The sequence below is a fragment of the Apium graveolens genome, chromosome 5 (genome assembly GCF_009905375.1).
Source record: "Apium graveolens cultivar Ventura chromosome 5, ASM990537v1, whole genome shotgun sequence".
Lineage (NCBI taxonomy): Eukaryota > Viridiplantae > Streptophyta > Magnoliopsida > Apiales > Apiaceae > Apium > Apium graveolens.
The window spans coordinates 299,181,818-299,199,939 of NC_133651.1; the positions used below are offsets into that span (position 1 = coordinate 299,181,818).

General features: G+C 37.1%; 1 pseudogene; it reads right to left on the reverse strand.

The window, feature by feature from the left end:
* Positions 1–11,988: 11,988 nt before the first annotated feature.
* LOC141661102 (uncharacterized) lies at positions 11,989–15,815 on the reverse strand (annotated as a pseudogene).
* Positions 15,816–18,122: the final 2,307 nt, after the last annotated feature.

Consider the following 18,122-nt stretch of genomic DNA (forward strand, 5'->3'; position numbering starts at 1 on the left):
GGAAAGTTCTAAATCCTTAAATTCACTTTCGTTTCATTAAGAATTAACACACTATCTTATAAGTTCGTGACGCTCATAAGACGAATACACACAACCAATACTAGGATATCATACAATCACCACATACTAAGGCATCAAACAATTTAACTGAAGAAATCCATATATAAATCCGTTAGAATCCCACGATAATGATTAGCCCATAATCGGACTCATCATCAACGTGGGTTCCGATGAAAACATGATATAACAAACGTAGTGTTTATACGAATAAATAAAACCAAGTACAAAAAAGAGTATAGGTTCAGCAAAACAAGAAACAAGTATCCAAATTACAACTCAAAACAAAGATTCACAAGAATAAACTAGATCGTCTTCGCCTTTGTTGAATTGTGCTAAAGGTCTCATGTCGTCTTCTCCTTGTGCTCTGGTCCGTCTCTGACTTGATATATATTAAAAACGACCTAATATGAATATATATAGCAACCCTCAACAATCTGGAAGCCTTCCCTTTTAGAATTGTTGTAGAAATAGGATACTGAAATTTGGCCTCGGCGCGGCTGCGCGCTATCACTGCGCGGGCGCGCTGCATTTCTGGAACCCCGACGTTAGCGCGCCGTCCTTCTGGGAAAAACTCAGATTTCTTCTTAAATCTTGGTGCTTCGAGCCGGCTTTCCACGAGCTTTTATTCCAACACCATCTGGACACCAAATAACACCAAAACAATGCTAATTCACATGATTACCTGAATAGTTCCTGAAATGCAAAAACACTAGAAAATACATTAAAACACATAACAACTTGAGTACAAATGCATCAATTTAAAGCTTATTAGAGCATAATAAAGTGTCATAAATGCCACTCAACATACTCCCAACTTGAATCGATGCTTGTCCTCAAGCATAAACAGACTCAAAGAACAAGAAACAAAAATGCATGAAAGCAACTATATGAATGCAATGATCCCCAATAGAATGACTCAACCAACCAACAAGCAACATATTAAAAAATGCAGTTATTCACATGAAGATCAATCAAATCATACAAATCAACTTACAAACTAGAGACGTGCGTGTGTGAAGATGCTTACAGATATACTATCACAACTAGATCAATAATCATGACTCACTACTCATCAAGGTAATCGCAAGATTATAAATAAAATAAAAAGCTAGAATCAAAATAACTTATAACACTTCAATTCTTATATTGTAGTTTTATACGGATTCATGCTATTATTCACAACAAAACAACACAAGTATGCTTATTTGATCGTGCAATGAGTGAGGTCCACAAAGACTTATACAATAACACCCATGTAGCGAGCGTTAGGTTAGCGGATCCCATATCATAAAAGCCTTAGGTCACTAGGCACAAAGTCCCCTAAGAACTTAATAACTCGAGTACTAAAAAGCCCACTCGTGATCAATTATACATAACACTTATTCCTTTTTTTGTCTTCTTTTCATTTTTTTCTCTATTTTCACAATTTTTGAATGAGTGTGTGATGTACCAAATGTAAACATTTTAATTCCAAGTGCACAATTTTCGTTTTAATAATTTGAGATTCGAATCCACAAAGACTATAAATTTCAAGCAATTCCTTAATTTCTAAATTAATTCGAACAAGAAAATTTACTTACAAAACGTGATTTATCTACAAATTATTATTAACTACAAATCTTAAGAGAAAATTAATCTAAAATTATTCTAAATACTAATTACTTATCTAGTTATTTACTACTAATAATCCCTAGAAAATTATTAAGAAAAACTAATTAATTAATTATTTACAAAATTTATTTTACAAAACCGGGCATAAAGTGTTCGTACAACTAGCTAACCAAAGACCAAATCAATAGCTCATTCAACCAACATTTTAACTAAATAAAATCAAACCAACAACCCATTAATCTCAAACACTGCGCTGTAACATTTGTAAAAACTAAAAATAATTATTCGACAAAACAACTTCAAACATACGACTTGGTAAAACAACACAGCTTTTAATTTGTTTAATTACAAATGTAACAGTCACAATACAATACAACCCGAAGCTGATATTTGCATGATTCAACAATAATCGGAAACAACCATCTCGGCTAACAACTAGGCTAACATATCAATATCAAAAGAGAAAAAAAGAAACACCGAAGAAACTCGGCTAAAACAGCACATAGAAAGAAACTCAAAACCAATTTAATAGGACACATTCACAGGAACTCGGTTGTAAAGCACATCGCAGCAGTGACAGAACAAAATACAACTCGCGAAATAACTCGAGCCGTGACAGCTCGGCAACGACTCGGGCAACTTGTTGGTGAACTCGTTGCGTGACTCGAACTATTATGAATTAAAAAGAAGAAAACAAAACCCATGACTCGGCCTCAACTCGGACTACAAAACTTCGATTGAGACTCAACAACTAACACAACTCAGCAAAAGTACTCAAGCAAAAATAAATTCACACTAAAACTGCTACTCGAGCTCGGAGAAAACGTATTGGGGCAATTCAGCGCGACTCAGTCAAACGAAACAGACCCAAACTCGGTTAAAACAAGAAGGCGAAATTCAAGTAAACAGATGGCAGTAATCTGAACATCGAAAACAGGAGATCTCGAACCCAGACTAACTTTTGTGAGTCAAAAACTGAGAAGAAGGTGAGACTCAGTTAGTGACTCGGCGCAATGACTCCTGAAATGAAGCAGGGGAATTCGAACAACGGACTAAACTCGGGGCTATTGCATATTAAGAGAAAAAAATGAAACAGAGATGTGGTTTCATAGATTTGTGAAGAAGAGGAGATATGGGGGTTTGGTTTGTTTTTGAATTATCACTACACTTGAAGGGTGAAAGAGAACAGGGCTTGGGTTCAACTTTGCAATAGGGAAATAAATGAATAACAATCAAATAAAATAATTTGGAAATTGGTTATTGAGGTTAAAATTAAATTAAATGCTGAAAATTAACTAATTAAAGATTAAGCTACGGTAAATTAAAATTTATTCAATCAACCAAATTCCCAACATAAATTAATTTAATGTAGGAATTTTAGTTGAGAGTGTAAAATTAGATCTCAAAATTATGCTACCTAAATAAAAGTAAATCTAAGAACAAAAACTTAAAATAGCTCCTTTCACATCCCCAAATTTATTATTTGTTGGATTTAGAAAGATATCATAGCTCAATAAACTATAAGGACAACCATATTAAAAAGACTTGCATTAATATAAAAAAGAGTATTTACAAAGATGAAGAATGCTTGTAAAGTGAAAAGTAGATCTACAACTTTTAAGGAAAGGAGGCTACAACTAAAAATGGAAAATACTAGGTTAGTTATGTGCTACTTGGTGTCGTTTACAAGACAAGGGGTGGGTATTTATAGGATAAGAATTAGGGTTTTAGGGGTGTTGGTTGAATCCAAGCCATACATTCTTCATGTGTGTTCTTGACCCTTGAATGTAGCCAACTCCCATTTTCTTTTCCTTTCTTTTCTTTTCTTCTTTTTCTGCTTTTTGTACAAAATACCTATAAATGCAACAACTTAAATTATTAAATTCGAGAGCAAACAATAAATAGGTATAAATTAATGCAAAATTATGAGATTATCAAATGCCCCCATACCTATCTTTTGCTCGTCCTCGAGTAAAATTAAAAATAAAAATGCTAACAAAGAAAAATCCTATGCTCCTTTTCGTAGGCTTGACGGAAAATTTTAGGTTTACCAACTCGTTAAACCCATGGACGATCTCCATAGGAGGAGTGTTGTCTCCTAAGGGTTTACAGAAGATATACCCATAAATTCTTTGAGACAATTTAACAAGCATCTACTTCAATTTTACTCTAATATTCATTGGTGTCAACAAAAAGATTTTATAAGGAAAATATGTGCCTTAAACAGTATTCTAATAATAGCCAAGATGTAGGTGACTCAAATCTGCTTATGTCGACTTAGAATTTTTACAAAAGATCCCAAGTTGTTAGTGAATTTAAGGCCTTTGATGGATTTAACTGTCTAAGAACATTTTCTCCTTTTCAACTAATACTGAACTGACCCATTCTCTATCAAAACAAGTATCTAGCCAAACTTCACAAAATTATTCTTTTCTTTTTTTTTTTCTTTTTTTTTTCAATTGACTTTATGATGTCTGTTTTTTAGGGTTTCTATGTTACCCATGTAGCGAACTTTAGGTCAGTGACTCCCAAACCAGATGGTTTTAGGGCACTAGGTTTTGAAATCCCCCGACGAACTTAATAACTCGAGTAACAAAGGCCACAAAACAAGACTAGACAATTCTACTTGTGCCCATTATCTAAAGATTTTTTTGTTTATAGAACAATGGGTATTGAAGTAGTTTATTCATCAAATTTTATTATTATTTTTTTCCTTTTTTTTTGCATTTTTCTATTGTTTTTTTCTTTTCGCAAAAATTCGATTCAACATTGTTTCAACATGTGTGTTCTCTCTCAAGTATCGAATAACATTCCTAGACAATCTCTCCAACAAAGGTCTTGTGCAAAAAGTACTGTCCTGGAATCTAGAGTGAAAACCGTTCAATCACAAGTTTCAAAAAGATACCTTACTTAACTACGTTTAAAAAATCTAAAAGGCACTATATATATAAGGTTTTGAAAAACATGTTAACACCAAACTATTATTAAAGTTCAAGGGAGAGTAAAACAACTTAGCTAAAAATGTCTCTATTTTTTGAATTTTTTGATTTTTTCAATTTTTTTTGGATAATTTTTTTTGTTTTTTTAAGAATTACACTAAAACCCTCCCCCATACCTAAATCATGCATTGTCCTCAATGTATGCAAAAGAGAGAAATAAGCAAGGCGAATGATGAGAATATACCTGATAAGGGATGAAGAGAGTTAAAACTACATACTGAAAGTGACTTACTTGATCATGGTGTTAGGCACAAAACATGCGCTAATAATTCACGCAAGTATACGCGTTCGCAAGTAATATAGAATAAATTCTAGTTCATTCCCACAGAGACTCAAACTAGTTATGTTTAATTAACACTTACTCACCAATATATGATTACTTCTCAATATCAAGACAATAACACTTAGATTTGATTACTAATTATTAACTACAATTAACTACGAGAATTAAACACTTAATTGACACTTGAATTAACAATATTAAACATACATGAGATCATAACTTCATTACTACTTCCTTCAATAGTTATCGTTATTACCCTTAGCATGTAACAGTGATGATATTAATCGAACAACACGAAACTGATAAAAGCCAACTTTCGTTATACTAATACCATTCTACCAAACATCCACAATTAAGATAGAAGTTGAATAGACATCAATTATATTGAGACCCTATATGTCTACAGAATTTGACAACATAACGATTTAAGTACAAGTTATTCTTTATGATTACACAGGGCAAGTAAAACAGTTAGAGTTACCCACTAATCATTCATACACATACATGAACCTAGGCTAGCATGGCAAGTTCTAAACCTCGAGATCCACCATTGCTTCACTAGAGATTAACAGACTATCTTATATGTTCGCGACGCACATAAGACAAATAAGTGCAACCTATGCTAGATATCATACAATCATCACACACTAAGGTATTAAACAACTAACTAAAGAAATCTATAGTAAATCTGTTATGACCCCATGATCACGATTAGCCCATGATAAAACTCATCGTCACCATGGGTTCATATGAAAACATGATAATAACACACAATATAAACTAATAAAAATACTTATTAAAACCAGAGTACGTCACAAGAGTAATAAGGTTCAAAGTAAAGAAAACTAGCATCCACTGATACAATGAATAAAAGAATCACAAGAAAACGTATGCTTCCTCTTCTTCGTTGTGATTGTGCTAAAACGGTCTTCTTCCTTCTCTCCTTGCTCCTTGCTTGATACCACCTTTCTGTGAAACGTCTCTGAGAACTACTTATATAGAAGCCTACAAGAACCAACCATCTCAGAAGTCCATCAGAATAAGGATTATAAAATTAAGTATTAAAATTCTCGTCCTCTGAGTGGCCGCCCCAGATTCCTGAGCGGGCGCCCAAGCTCCCAAGCAGCCGCCCAGCATCCTGAGCGGGCGCCCAAGCACCTTCTGGAAAATTCTGAATTCTGCTCCTGGTTTTGCTGCGTTCTGCCCCCAACTTTCCACAACTAATGCCAAGCACTTTCCTAGGCTTATTTCTGATGAATTCTTCCTACATACGCAAGTTATACCCTAAAATGCAAAAACACTAGAAAAACGCATCAAATACACAAAATACCTGATTTCAAGACATCAATTCAAGCCATTATAAGACGTTCTAAGTGGTATAAAATGCCACTTATCACACCCCCAAACTTAAATCGATGTTTGTCCTCAAGCAGTCACAGACTCAAAAACAAAACAAAAACATGCATGAATGCAATCTACATGATACAAACACAAAATATTCCTTAACTACCACCCCCATACTTTAAATCTTCACTGTCCCCAGTGAAGGTAATAGAAAGGAACACAGGGTATACCTACTCGGAGAAATCATCATCACCACCCTCAGAGGGTGGAGTGTCAGGAGGCGGATAAAGCAGAGTCCTCACCAAAAACTGGCCACTGGATGTCAGCTCCAAGGCCTCTGAAAGCAGTCCCAAGTGCAAGGGTGAGCTCCTGAGCGAACCTACTTTACGACTCATACATCGGATTCCTTTCATAGAAATAGGTGGTGGAAGATTTTCAATGACTCCTACCTTGGATTTATCCACCTCAAGACCCTTCTAGAGACTTTATGCCCAAGAATAATGCCTTCACGCACCATAAAGTGACATTTTTCCCAATTGAGCACCAAATTAGTTTCCACCCACCTTTTGAGCACCGAACGAAGATTATTCAAACATTCATCATATGAATGTCCAAAGATGGAGAAGTAGTCTATGAACAATTCGACATTGTTTCCAATCATATCAGAGAATATAGCCATCATACATCTCTGAAAAAGTGGCAGGTGCACCATAAGCCAAATGAAACTCTGCGAAAAGCAAACGTGCCAAATGGACAAGTGAAGGTAGTCTTTTCTTGATCTTCTGGTGCAATGCAAATCTGATTATACCCCGAATAGCCATCCAGAAGATAATAATACTCATGACCAGCCAACCTGTCAAGCATCTGATCAATAAATGGCAAGAGCGGAAGTGATCCTTTCTCGTAGCTTTGTTCAACTTTCTGTAATCCATGCATACCCTCCATCCTGTGACTGTTCGAGGGGGATGAGCTCGTTCTTCTCATTTGCTACCACAGTTATACCTCCTTTCTTAGGTATACATTGCACGGGGCTCACCCAAGAACTGTCAGAAATAGGATATATGATTCATGTATCTAGCCACTTCAGAATTTCTTTCTCCACCACTTCTTTCATGATAGGATTAAGTCTCTGCTGTTGCTCAACAGTCGGCTTACTACCTTCCTCTAGCAGAATTTTATGCATACAGTACGAAGGGCTGATCCCTTTATATCTAGCTATAGTCCATCCGATGGCCGATTTGAATTCTCTCAAAATCCTCAAGTAGCTTGTCCTCCTCACTACCTGAAAGGTCAGATGCAATAATAACAGGTAAAGTAGATGCATCACCTAAAAAAGCATACCTCAAGTGTTCAGGCAACGGTTTAAGCTCCAAAGTAGGTGCTTCCTCAATAGATGGTTTGAGGCTTTCCTTCAGCAATCTTGAGATCAGTAGTACCAAGAGATTCAAATGGCATGTCTAGCTTTCGCCTCCAAGGAGAAGCATTTAGATATTGTAGTTGCTCATTGCCATCCTCATCGTTACTGTCAAATTCCCCCACTAAGGCTTTCTTTAAGGCATCAGACATTAGCATATGATCAAGTTTTGAAGTTACCGCATAATCAGTCAAATCCACCTTTAAGCACTCCTCGTCTTCTGTAGGGAATTTATTGCCTTGAATACATTGAATGTCACATCCTGATCCTGCACCCTCATAGTAAGTTCACCTTTCTACACATCTATCAAGGTACGGCCTGTAGCCAAGAAAGGTCTTCCCAAGATTATGGGAATCTTCTTATCTTCCTCGAAATCCAAAATGACAAAGTTTGCAGGGAAGAAGAGCTTATCCACCTTTACTAACACGTCTTCCACGATGCCTCGTGGGTATGTAATAGAATGATCAGCCAATTGTAGAGACATGTGGGTGGGCTTTGGATCGGGAAAATTCAACTTTTGAATATAGACAATGGCATCAGATTGATGCTTGCTCCCAAATCACATAGGCACTTGTCGAAAGACAACTTGCCAATGGTGCAAGGAATGGTGAAGCTACCTCGATCTTTAAGCTTTGGAGATAATTTTTGTTGTAGCATAGCACTGCACTCTTCCGTTAGAGCAACGGTCTCAAGGTCATCCAGTTTCACCTTCCTTGAAAGAATACTCTTCATGAATTATGCATAACTAGGCATTTGCTCTAGATCCTCAGCAAAAGGTATGTTGATGTGAAGTTTCTTGAACACCTCCAGAAACTTACCGAACTGCTTATCCAATTTTTGTTGTTGCAATCTCTTAGGGAAAGGTGGTGGAGGATAGAGCTGTTTCTTCCCTGTATTACCCTCAGGAAGAGTGTGTTCAACAGTAGTCTTCCTTGGTTCCGCCGCTTTCTCCTTTTGCTTCTCTTCTTCATCAATAACTTCAGCTTCTCCATCTTTCACTTTTTCAGCATCAACAACTTTTCCAGACCTTAAGGTAACAGCCTTTACTTGATCCTTAGCTTCCTTCCTGCCTGGAACTTCAGTATCATTGGGAAGTGTGCCAGGTTGACGATTGAGCACAACATTGGCTAATTGACCGATTTGATTTTCCAAGGTCTTGATAGAAACAGCCTGACTTTTGCACAACAATTTGAGCTCCTCGAAATCAGCACTAGAAGGTGGAGCAGCACCTCCTTGTTGAGGATATGATTGCATTTGAGCATAATGTTGTGGTTGCTGGAATTTAGGTGGATTAAACTACTTACAGATAGGCTGCTGATATGGCTGCTGAACAACATTCTGCTTATTACTCCAGTTAAATTGGGATGATTTTCTGTTGTTAGGATGATAAGTAGATGGCACAGGCTGCTGCGGTCGTTGATAATTGTTCACATACTGAACAGATTCATTAACAAGAGAACACTGATCCGTAGCATGAGAACCTGCACAAAGCTCACAGACCATAGCTATCTGATTGAATCCATAGTTGGCTAAAGAATCGACCTTCAAAGACAGCGCTTGGAGCTGCGCTGCAATAGCTGTAGCTGCATCGACTTTCAGAATACCTGCTACCTTCCCAGACATCATCCTTTGAGTTGGGTTTTGATGCTCATTTACAGCCATAGTTTAAATAAGATTATAAGCCTCAGTATAGCTTTTGGCCCACAAGGCGTCTCCAGCTGCTGCATCGAGCATGGGCCGAGATTGGGCCTCCAAACCATTATAGAAACCAGTGATCACCATCCAGTCAGGCATACCAAGATGTGGACAATTTCTCAACATCTCCTTGTAGCGCTCCCAAGCTTCGCACATAGATTTTGTTGGTTGCTGCATAAACTGAGTAAGAGCACTCCTCATAGCTGCAGTCTTCACCATTGGATAGAACTTCACCAGAAACTTTTGCGCAAGATCTTGCCAAGTAGTGATGGACCCAGCTGGCTCATAATGTAACCAGTCCTTAGCTTTATCCCTCAGAGAGAATGGGAAAAGACTTAACTTGATAGCCTCATCAGTCACACCATTATATTTGAAAGTACTACAGATCTCGACAAAATTCCTGATATGCATGTTGGGGTCTTCAGTCGCAGCACCTCCGAAAGAAACAGAATTCTGTACCATCTGAATAGTGCCCGGATTGATTTCAAAAGTGTTAGCCTGAATAGCCGGATGAAGGATGCTTGACTGAATGTCATCAATTTTAGGCCAAGAAAAGTCCATAAGAGCTGGATCTGCTGCTGGAACTATACGATAACCCATGATTACTGGTTCTTTCTGCTCACTCTCTTTATCCGAATCTTCAAAATCTATCTTCTCCGGAATATCAAGAACTGAGTCTGTCTCCTCAGCCGTATCTAAAGTTCTCTTGCAAGTGCGAGAACGTGTTTGCATACACGCTCGCTAGAATACCTCAAACACAACCGGAAACAATAAGTAACACGTCTTAATCAATGAGTCCTAATGACCACTGATGGCAAGTACATAAACTAAACAAATACGCCGACTCCCCGGCAGCGGCGCCAAAAACTTGTTAGGCACAAAACACGCGCTAATAATTCACACAAGTATACGCGTTCACAAGTAATATAGAATAAATTCTAGTTCGTTCCCACAAAGACTCAGACTAGTTATGTTCAATTAACACTTACTCACCAATGTATGATTACTTCTCAATGTCAAGACAATAACACTTAGATTTGATTAACTAATTATTAACTACAATTAACTACGAGAATTAAACACTTAATTGACACTTGAATTAACAATATTAAACACACATGAGATCATAACTTCATTACTACTTCCTTTAGTAGTTATCGTTATTACCCTTAGCATGTAACGGTGATGATATTAATCGAACAACACGAAACTGATAAAAGCCAACTTTCGTTGTACTAATACCATTCTACCAAACATCCACAATTAAGATAGAAGTTGAATAGGCATCAATTATGTTGAGACCCTATATGTCTACAGAATTTGACAACATAACGATTTAAGCACAAGTTATTCTTTATCATTACACAGGGCAAGTAAAACGGTTAGAGTTACCCACTAATCATGCATACACATACATGAACCTATGCTAGCATGGCAAGTTCTAAACCTCGTGATCCACCGTCGCTTCACAGGAGATTAGCAGACTATCTTATATGTTCGCGACGCACATAAGACAAATAAGCACAACCTATACTAGATATCATACAATCATCACACACTAAGGTGTTAAATAACTAACTAAACAAATCCATAGTAAATCCGTTATGACCCCATGATCACGATTAGCCCATGATAAAACTCATCGTCACCATGGGTTCATATTAAAACATGATAATAACACACAATATAAACTAATAAAAATACTTATTAAAACCAGAGTACGTCACAAGAGTAATAAGGTTCAAAGTAAAGAAAACTAGCATCCACTGATACAACGAATAAAAGAATCACAAGAAAATGTATGCTTCCTCTTCTTCGTTGTGATGTGCTAAAACGGTCTTCTTCCTTCTCTCCTTGCTCCTTGCTTGATACCACCCTTCTGTGAAACGTCTCTGAGAATTACTTATATAGAAGCCCACAAGAACCAGCCGTCTCAGAAGTCCATCAGAATAAGGATTATAAAATTCAGTATTAAAATTCTCGTCCCTGAGCGGCCGCCCCAGATTCCTGAGCGGGCGCCCAAGCTCCCAAGCGGCCGCCCAACATCCTGAGCGGGCGCCCAAGCACCTTCTGGAAAATTCTGAATTCTGCTCCTGATTTTGCTGCGTTCTACCCCCAACTTTCCACAACCAATGCCATGCACTTACCTAGGCTTATTTCTGATGAATTCTTCCTACATACGCAAGTTATACCCTGAAAGGAAAAAACACTAGAAAAACACATCAAATACACAAAATACCTGATTTCAAGACATCAATTCAAGCCATTATAAGACGTTTAAGTGGTATAAAATGCCACTTATCACCTGGGTCAATGAGGTGGATGACCTGTTCCTCGGAATCGACTGGTAACTCTAAAAATGATTTGAGACGTTGTCCATTAACTTTGAATATTTCACCATTTTTAAGATTTTTAATTTCAATAGCATCATGAGGAAAAACTACTTTAACAATGTAAGGTCCCTCCCATCTAGATCTCAATTTTCCGGGAAATAAATGAAGCCTAGAATTGTACAAAAGAACTTTTTGACCGGGAGAAAAGGATTTTCTCAAAATTGATTTATCATGAAAAACTTTGGTTCTTTATTTATAGATTTTAGCATTTTCATAAGCATCATTTCTCATTTCTTCTATCTCAGACAATTGCAACTTCCTATGACTACCGACAGTGGGTAAATCAAAATTCAACTCCCTAATGGCCCACAAGGCTCGATGTTCAAGTTCAACCGGAAAATGACAAGCTTTACCAAACACAATCCGATAAGGAGACATACCCAAGATAGTCTTAAATGCGGTCCTATAGGCCCATAAAGCATCTATCAACTTAATTGACCAATCCTTTATATTGGAGTTGACAGTATTTTCTAAAATCTGTTTGATTTACCTATTTGAGACTTCAAGTTGACCACTAGTTTGAGGATGATAAGGGGTGGCCAATTCATGAGTGATCGAGTACTTTTTTAAGAGAGAATCAAAATGATGGTTCTTGAAATGTTTGCCTTGATCACTAATGATAGCTCTAGGTGTACCAAATCGAGAAAATATATTATCTTTTAAGAATTTAAGAACGACCTTGTTATCATTAGACTTAGTTGGAATGGTCTCGACCAATTCAGACACGTAATCGACCGCTAAGAGAATGTAGAGGTTGCAAAATGAGCAAGGAAATGGGCCCATAAAATCTATCCCCTAAACATCAAAAAATTCGATAATTAGGATCAGATTCATTGGCATCATATTATGTCTTGTGATATTTCCTAAGTGTTGACACCTACTACAAGCGGCACAGAATTCCGCGGAATCCTTAAATAAACTAGGCCAATAGAAACCACTTTGGAGTATCTTGGCAGCCGTCTTTTTGGCACTAAAATGACCTCCACAAGCTTGATCATGACAGAAGGAAAGGATTCTTCTAAACTCGTGATTTGGGACATACCTTCTAATGATTTGGTTCGGGCAATAATTGAAGAGATAAGGGTCATCCCAAAAGAAGTATTTGACTTGTGAAAAGAATTTGGATTTATCTTGCTTGGACCAATGAGTCGGAATGTTTCCGGTGACAAGGTAATCAACAATATCGGCAAACCAATGGAGGGTAGAGATAGAAAGAAGGTGTTCATCCGGAAAAGATTCATTCAAAGGTAAGTCAACGGTTGACTCTACTACATATCGAGAAAGATGATCGGCAACGACATTTTCAGACCCCTTCTTATCCCTAATTTCTAGGTCAAATTCTTGGAGCAACAAGATCCATCTAATCAAACGAGATTTTGAGTCCTTTTTCGAGAAAAGATATCGCAGGGCGGCATGATCAGTGTAAATAATGATTTTTGAACCAATAAGATAAGACCTAAACTTCTCGAGGGAAAATACTACGGCTAGAAGCTCTTTTTCGGTGGTTGAGTAATTAAGTTGGGCATCATTTAAGGTCTTCCTAGAGTAGTATATGACATGAGGTATCTTATTGATTCGTTGCCCTAAAACTGCCCCAACTGCATAGTCAGAGGCATCACACATCAACTCAAAAGGCTCATTCCAATCAAGGGATTTAATTATCGGGGATGAAGTCAATTTTTTCTTAAGGTGTTCAAAAGATTGTAAACAATCATTATTGAACTCGAATTTGACATCTTTGGAAAGAAGATTGGTCAAGGGTCTTGCCTTTTTACTAAAATCCTTAACGAAATGCTTATAAAAACCAGCATGTCCTAAAAAAGAGCGAATTGCTTTGACCGATTTTGGTGGAGGGAGACTAGCAATGAGATCAATTTTAGCTTTATCAACTTCAATTCCCTTTTCCGAGATTTTATGACCAAGGACGATTCTTTCTTTACTCATGAAATGACATTTTTCCCAATTAAGAACGAGGTTCATTTTTTACACCTTTTCAAAACTAGGTCAAGGTGGTTTAGACACTGATGAAAAGAAGAACCAAAGATGGAAAAATCATCTATGAAAATTTCTAGGAATTCACCTACCATATCGGAAAAAATGCTCATCATGTATCGCTGAAATGTAGTAGGGGTCGTGGTCAAACCAAAAGCTAGACGACGATAAGCGAACGTTCCGGAATGACATGTGAACGTGGTCTTTTCTTGATCTCCAGAAGTAATGGGGATTTAAAAGTAGCCGGAAAAACCATCTAGGAAACAATAATAGGAATGACCCGCTAACCTTTCTAACATTTGATCGATGAATGGTAAAAAAAAGTGATATTTTCTAATAGCATAATTGAGTTTCCTATAATCTATACACACTCTCCAACCAGATTGAACACGAGTGGGAACTTGCTCATCATTCTCGTTGGTCACTACCGTAATACCCGATTTCTTAGGTACTACTTGAATCAGACTCACCCACGAGCTATCAGATATTGGAAAGATGATCCCATTATATAGGCACTTAAGAATTTCCTTCCTAACAACTTCCATCAAAGTTGGGTTCAACCTCCTTTGTGGCTCCCTAACTGGTTTAGCATCATCAACTAAGTGAATCCTATTTTGGACAATTGCCGGACTAATTCCTTTAATATCAGAAATACTCCAACCTATGGCTTCCTTATTCTCCTTAAGCATACTTAATAGTTCCTCTTCTAGAGATGGGGTCAAATTAGAAGTAATTATGACGGGATAAGATTTATTAGGACCACAAAACTTGTACTTAAGAATATTAGGAAGAGGTTTGAGTTCTAATTCTGGTGGACTTGGCTCAACTGGTTCACTAGCTTGATAAAGGGACAAAAGGAGTGGTTGAAGCTCTTGGTTAGTTGTAGGAATGGTGGACTCTAACATCTCATTGACCTCATTAGTGTAATAAGAATCAACCCAATTTTGACCAAAATGATTTAAGCAAAAGTCAAGAGCATCATCGACACTCATGGTTTCATGATCAAGCATTTTATCAATTAAATTAATTTCCATGTGTTGGTGAAAATAGTCATTGGGTTGGTTTCCGACATGAAAAATATTGAGATCAATGGTCATAATTCCAAATGTTAGTTTCATTAAACCGTTCCTACAATTAATCAAGGCATTGGATGTGGCTAGAAAAGGTCTTCCTAGAATGATGGGTATTTGATTTTTAGGATTTTTGACTGGTTGAGTTTCTAGGACCACAAAATCAACGGGAAAAAACAAAATCACCAACCTTAATCAACACTTCTTCAATTATTCCCTTAGGAATTTTGATAGAACGGTCAGTAAATTGAAGTGTGACATTGGTCTTTTGAAGTTCACCTAGACCTAATTCTTGGTAGACAGAATACAGAAGAAGATTCACACTAGCACCTAAGTCAAGTAAAGCTTTGTCAACAAAAGTGTAGCCTATGACACAAGAAATAGTAGGACAACCAGGGTTCTTATATTTCACAGGAGTTTCATTCGAGAGAATCGAACTAACTTGAGAACATGAGTGGTTCGTTTATGAGTACACAACTCTTTTAGAAACTTAGCATACGAAGGAATTTGTTGAATGGCATCTAAAAGAGGAATGTTGACCTTAACTTGCTTGAAGACTTCTAAGATCTTGTCTACTTGAGCCGATTGTTTGTTCGAAATAATTCATTGAGGATACGGAGCTATCAGCGTGAAGACTCTTTCGTTAGACAAATCGGGTCTAGGTTTCGAAGGTGGTGCAATCGAATGAGGTGTTTCGCTAGACTCGAAATTCTCGGGTTGCTTCGAGTGATCTAGACTCGGACTCAAATGTGAGGGATTAGGTTCCGAACTCAAATTCTCTTCTTCGTTAGCATCAACACCAACTCGATTTCTCACTTGATTTCCGGATCGTAGAGAGATGACGGCGTTCATATCATGAGGTCTTTGATTAAGCGGAAATTTAGGATTCACCTCGGGTTGACTTAAAAACTCATTCTTCTCGCGCTCATAAATCGTGTTAGCTAATTGACTCATTTGAACCTCTAACTTAGATATGGATTGGGAATTGGATTTCAATAATTGCCTATCTTGGGTCATGGTTTGCATGAAGGCTTGTTGAGATTGAGTCAAATTAGGTTAAGATTTTAGCAAAGTCTCGATACTCTTTTCTAAGGTATTAAGTCTCTTATCCGAATCATTAAACTCGGAAGGATTCAAGGGTGCTTGAATTGGGTTTGGATAAGGATTTTGACTAGAGGTGGGGTAAGAGTTTGGATTAGGCTTTTGAAAAGTGGGTTGAGGAGATTGGTAGTTTTGGCCTTGGGTCCATGAGAAATTCGGGTGGGTCTTCCACCCGGGATTGTATGTGGGTGCAAAAGGGTCATTCCTAGGTCTAGGGTGAAACATAGCATTCACTTGCTCAAACTCTTGAAAGTTTTGAGGTCCATGACTATAAGAATTATAGTTCGCACACATAGACGCTTGGGAAGGGGCATTAGTGGTTTCTAAAGCTTCCAATCTTCTAGTAAGAGTAGCTAACTTCGCTTCGGTTGCTATAAAATTGCCCACTAAATGCAAGCCTTTGTTGGAAAATGAACCGAGTGTTTTATTGTACTTACTAGGCTCCCTATTCGGCTCCTTAGTAGACGGCCACAATATGGTCATTTCCGCTAGTTCCTCGAAAAACTCCCAACCCTGATCCTCGTCTTTTTCCATGAATTTGCCTTGACACATAGACTTTAACAACGCGGTTGTAGAACTATCTAAGGCCTCGTAAACAATCTTACAAAGTCTCCACTTTTCTATTCCGTGGTGGGGACATTGGGACAAAAGATTTTTAAATCTATCAAAATATTTCCAAAAAGACTCGTTGTCCTTTTGATGAAATTGATTAATCTCATTTGTAAGTCTCGTAGTCTTATGATTTGAAAAATATTTTTTTAGAAAAATGACTACGAATCCCTCCCAAGTTGAAATAGAATTAACCGGTAGGCTATATAACCATTTTTAGCATTTTCTTTAAGAGAAAAATTGATTAGTCTAAGCCTAATGGAATCCTCGGTCAATTGCTGGAGTTTTTGTAAGGCACAAACCTCCTCGAATTCATGAATAAAAAGATACAGATCCTCACCTTCACTCCCGGTAAATTTAGGTAACATGCTAATATGATGACCTTTAATTTCAAAATTATTACCATTAAATGGTGGAAGAGTAATACAAGAAGGTTGGGTCGAACGGGCGGGGTAACAACGATCCTTAAGAGAAACTGTCATGTTTACTACGGGTTCAAGAATTTCTACGGGTTCGGATTCCGATGAGGAAGTACGCTCAATTGGTCTCACTAACCTAGAGGAATTATCTCTAATCCACGTAGTACGCATAAACAGGATATGAATCAAGTTGCAAATAAGTGCAAGAATTGAAAACACGCAAAAGAAAGGGTGAAAAATTGAAAGAAAAATTTTAAATCTATGGTTCTCTAAAAAACTCTAGACTTGCTTCTAACAAAAAGATATTACTAAAATTCACAAAACTAAAAGTATTCTTTCTGATTGGCCAAGTAGGTGCTAGCATTGCTAAGAGGCTAAACACCAGCCTAGTCATCAATCTAAATGGACAGGTAAGCTTTCGCTAGCCTAGACACTAAATAATGAATACTTAGAGATTTGATCATTTCAGGTTTTCTTCCTAGTTGAGCGCGAAGTCCTAGGGGCTAATGTCTACTTAATTTTATTAAAAAGGCTATGGTATGCAAAATGATGGATTTAATGGTTGTGGGCCAAGGAAAGAGTGATGAAATCCCTCCCCTTATCTTATGATGTGGTTTTGCCCTTGAAGTTTATTTAAATGATGCAACACACAACGAGATATAAAAGCGATAAACAATTATGGATGCTCTAAACTACGTGTCCTAACTAAAGAAAAGAAGAAATTTAACCTACCTTGGGTCCACCAGCAATCACCACAATTTATAAGGTACGAAAAATTAAAAACAAGAAAATAAAATCTAAGATGATGTGCTCCTAGGTGAACAAATGCATGATGCAACAATTATGTATTTAACTAACTATTTTTGTATTTTATTTTTTTGAATTTTCATTTTTTTGTGATTTTTTTTAACTAGTGAAAAATACGAAAAGAGAGAGATACGGGTTACCCAAGCAAGCTTTCAAAAATTCCTTCGAGCCTCGGAAATATTCGGAGTTCCAACGAGCTTTCCAAATCTTCAATTTTCTAAAAAAAAAATTAAACAAAGAGAGCAAGTACAACTAATTCGAAAAATTAAAAATTAAGGCGCGAAAAATAATTATACTTAAAGAGGCCTAAATATTTAGTTTTGGT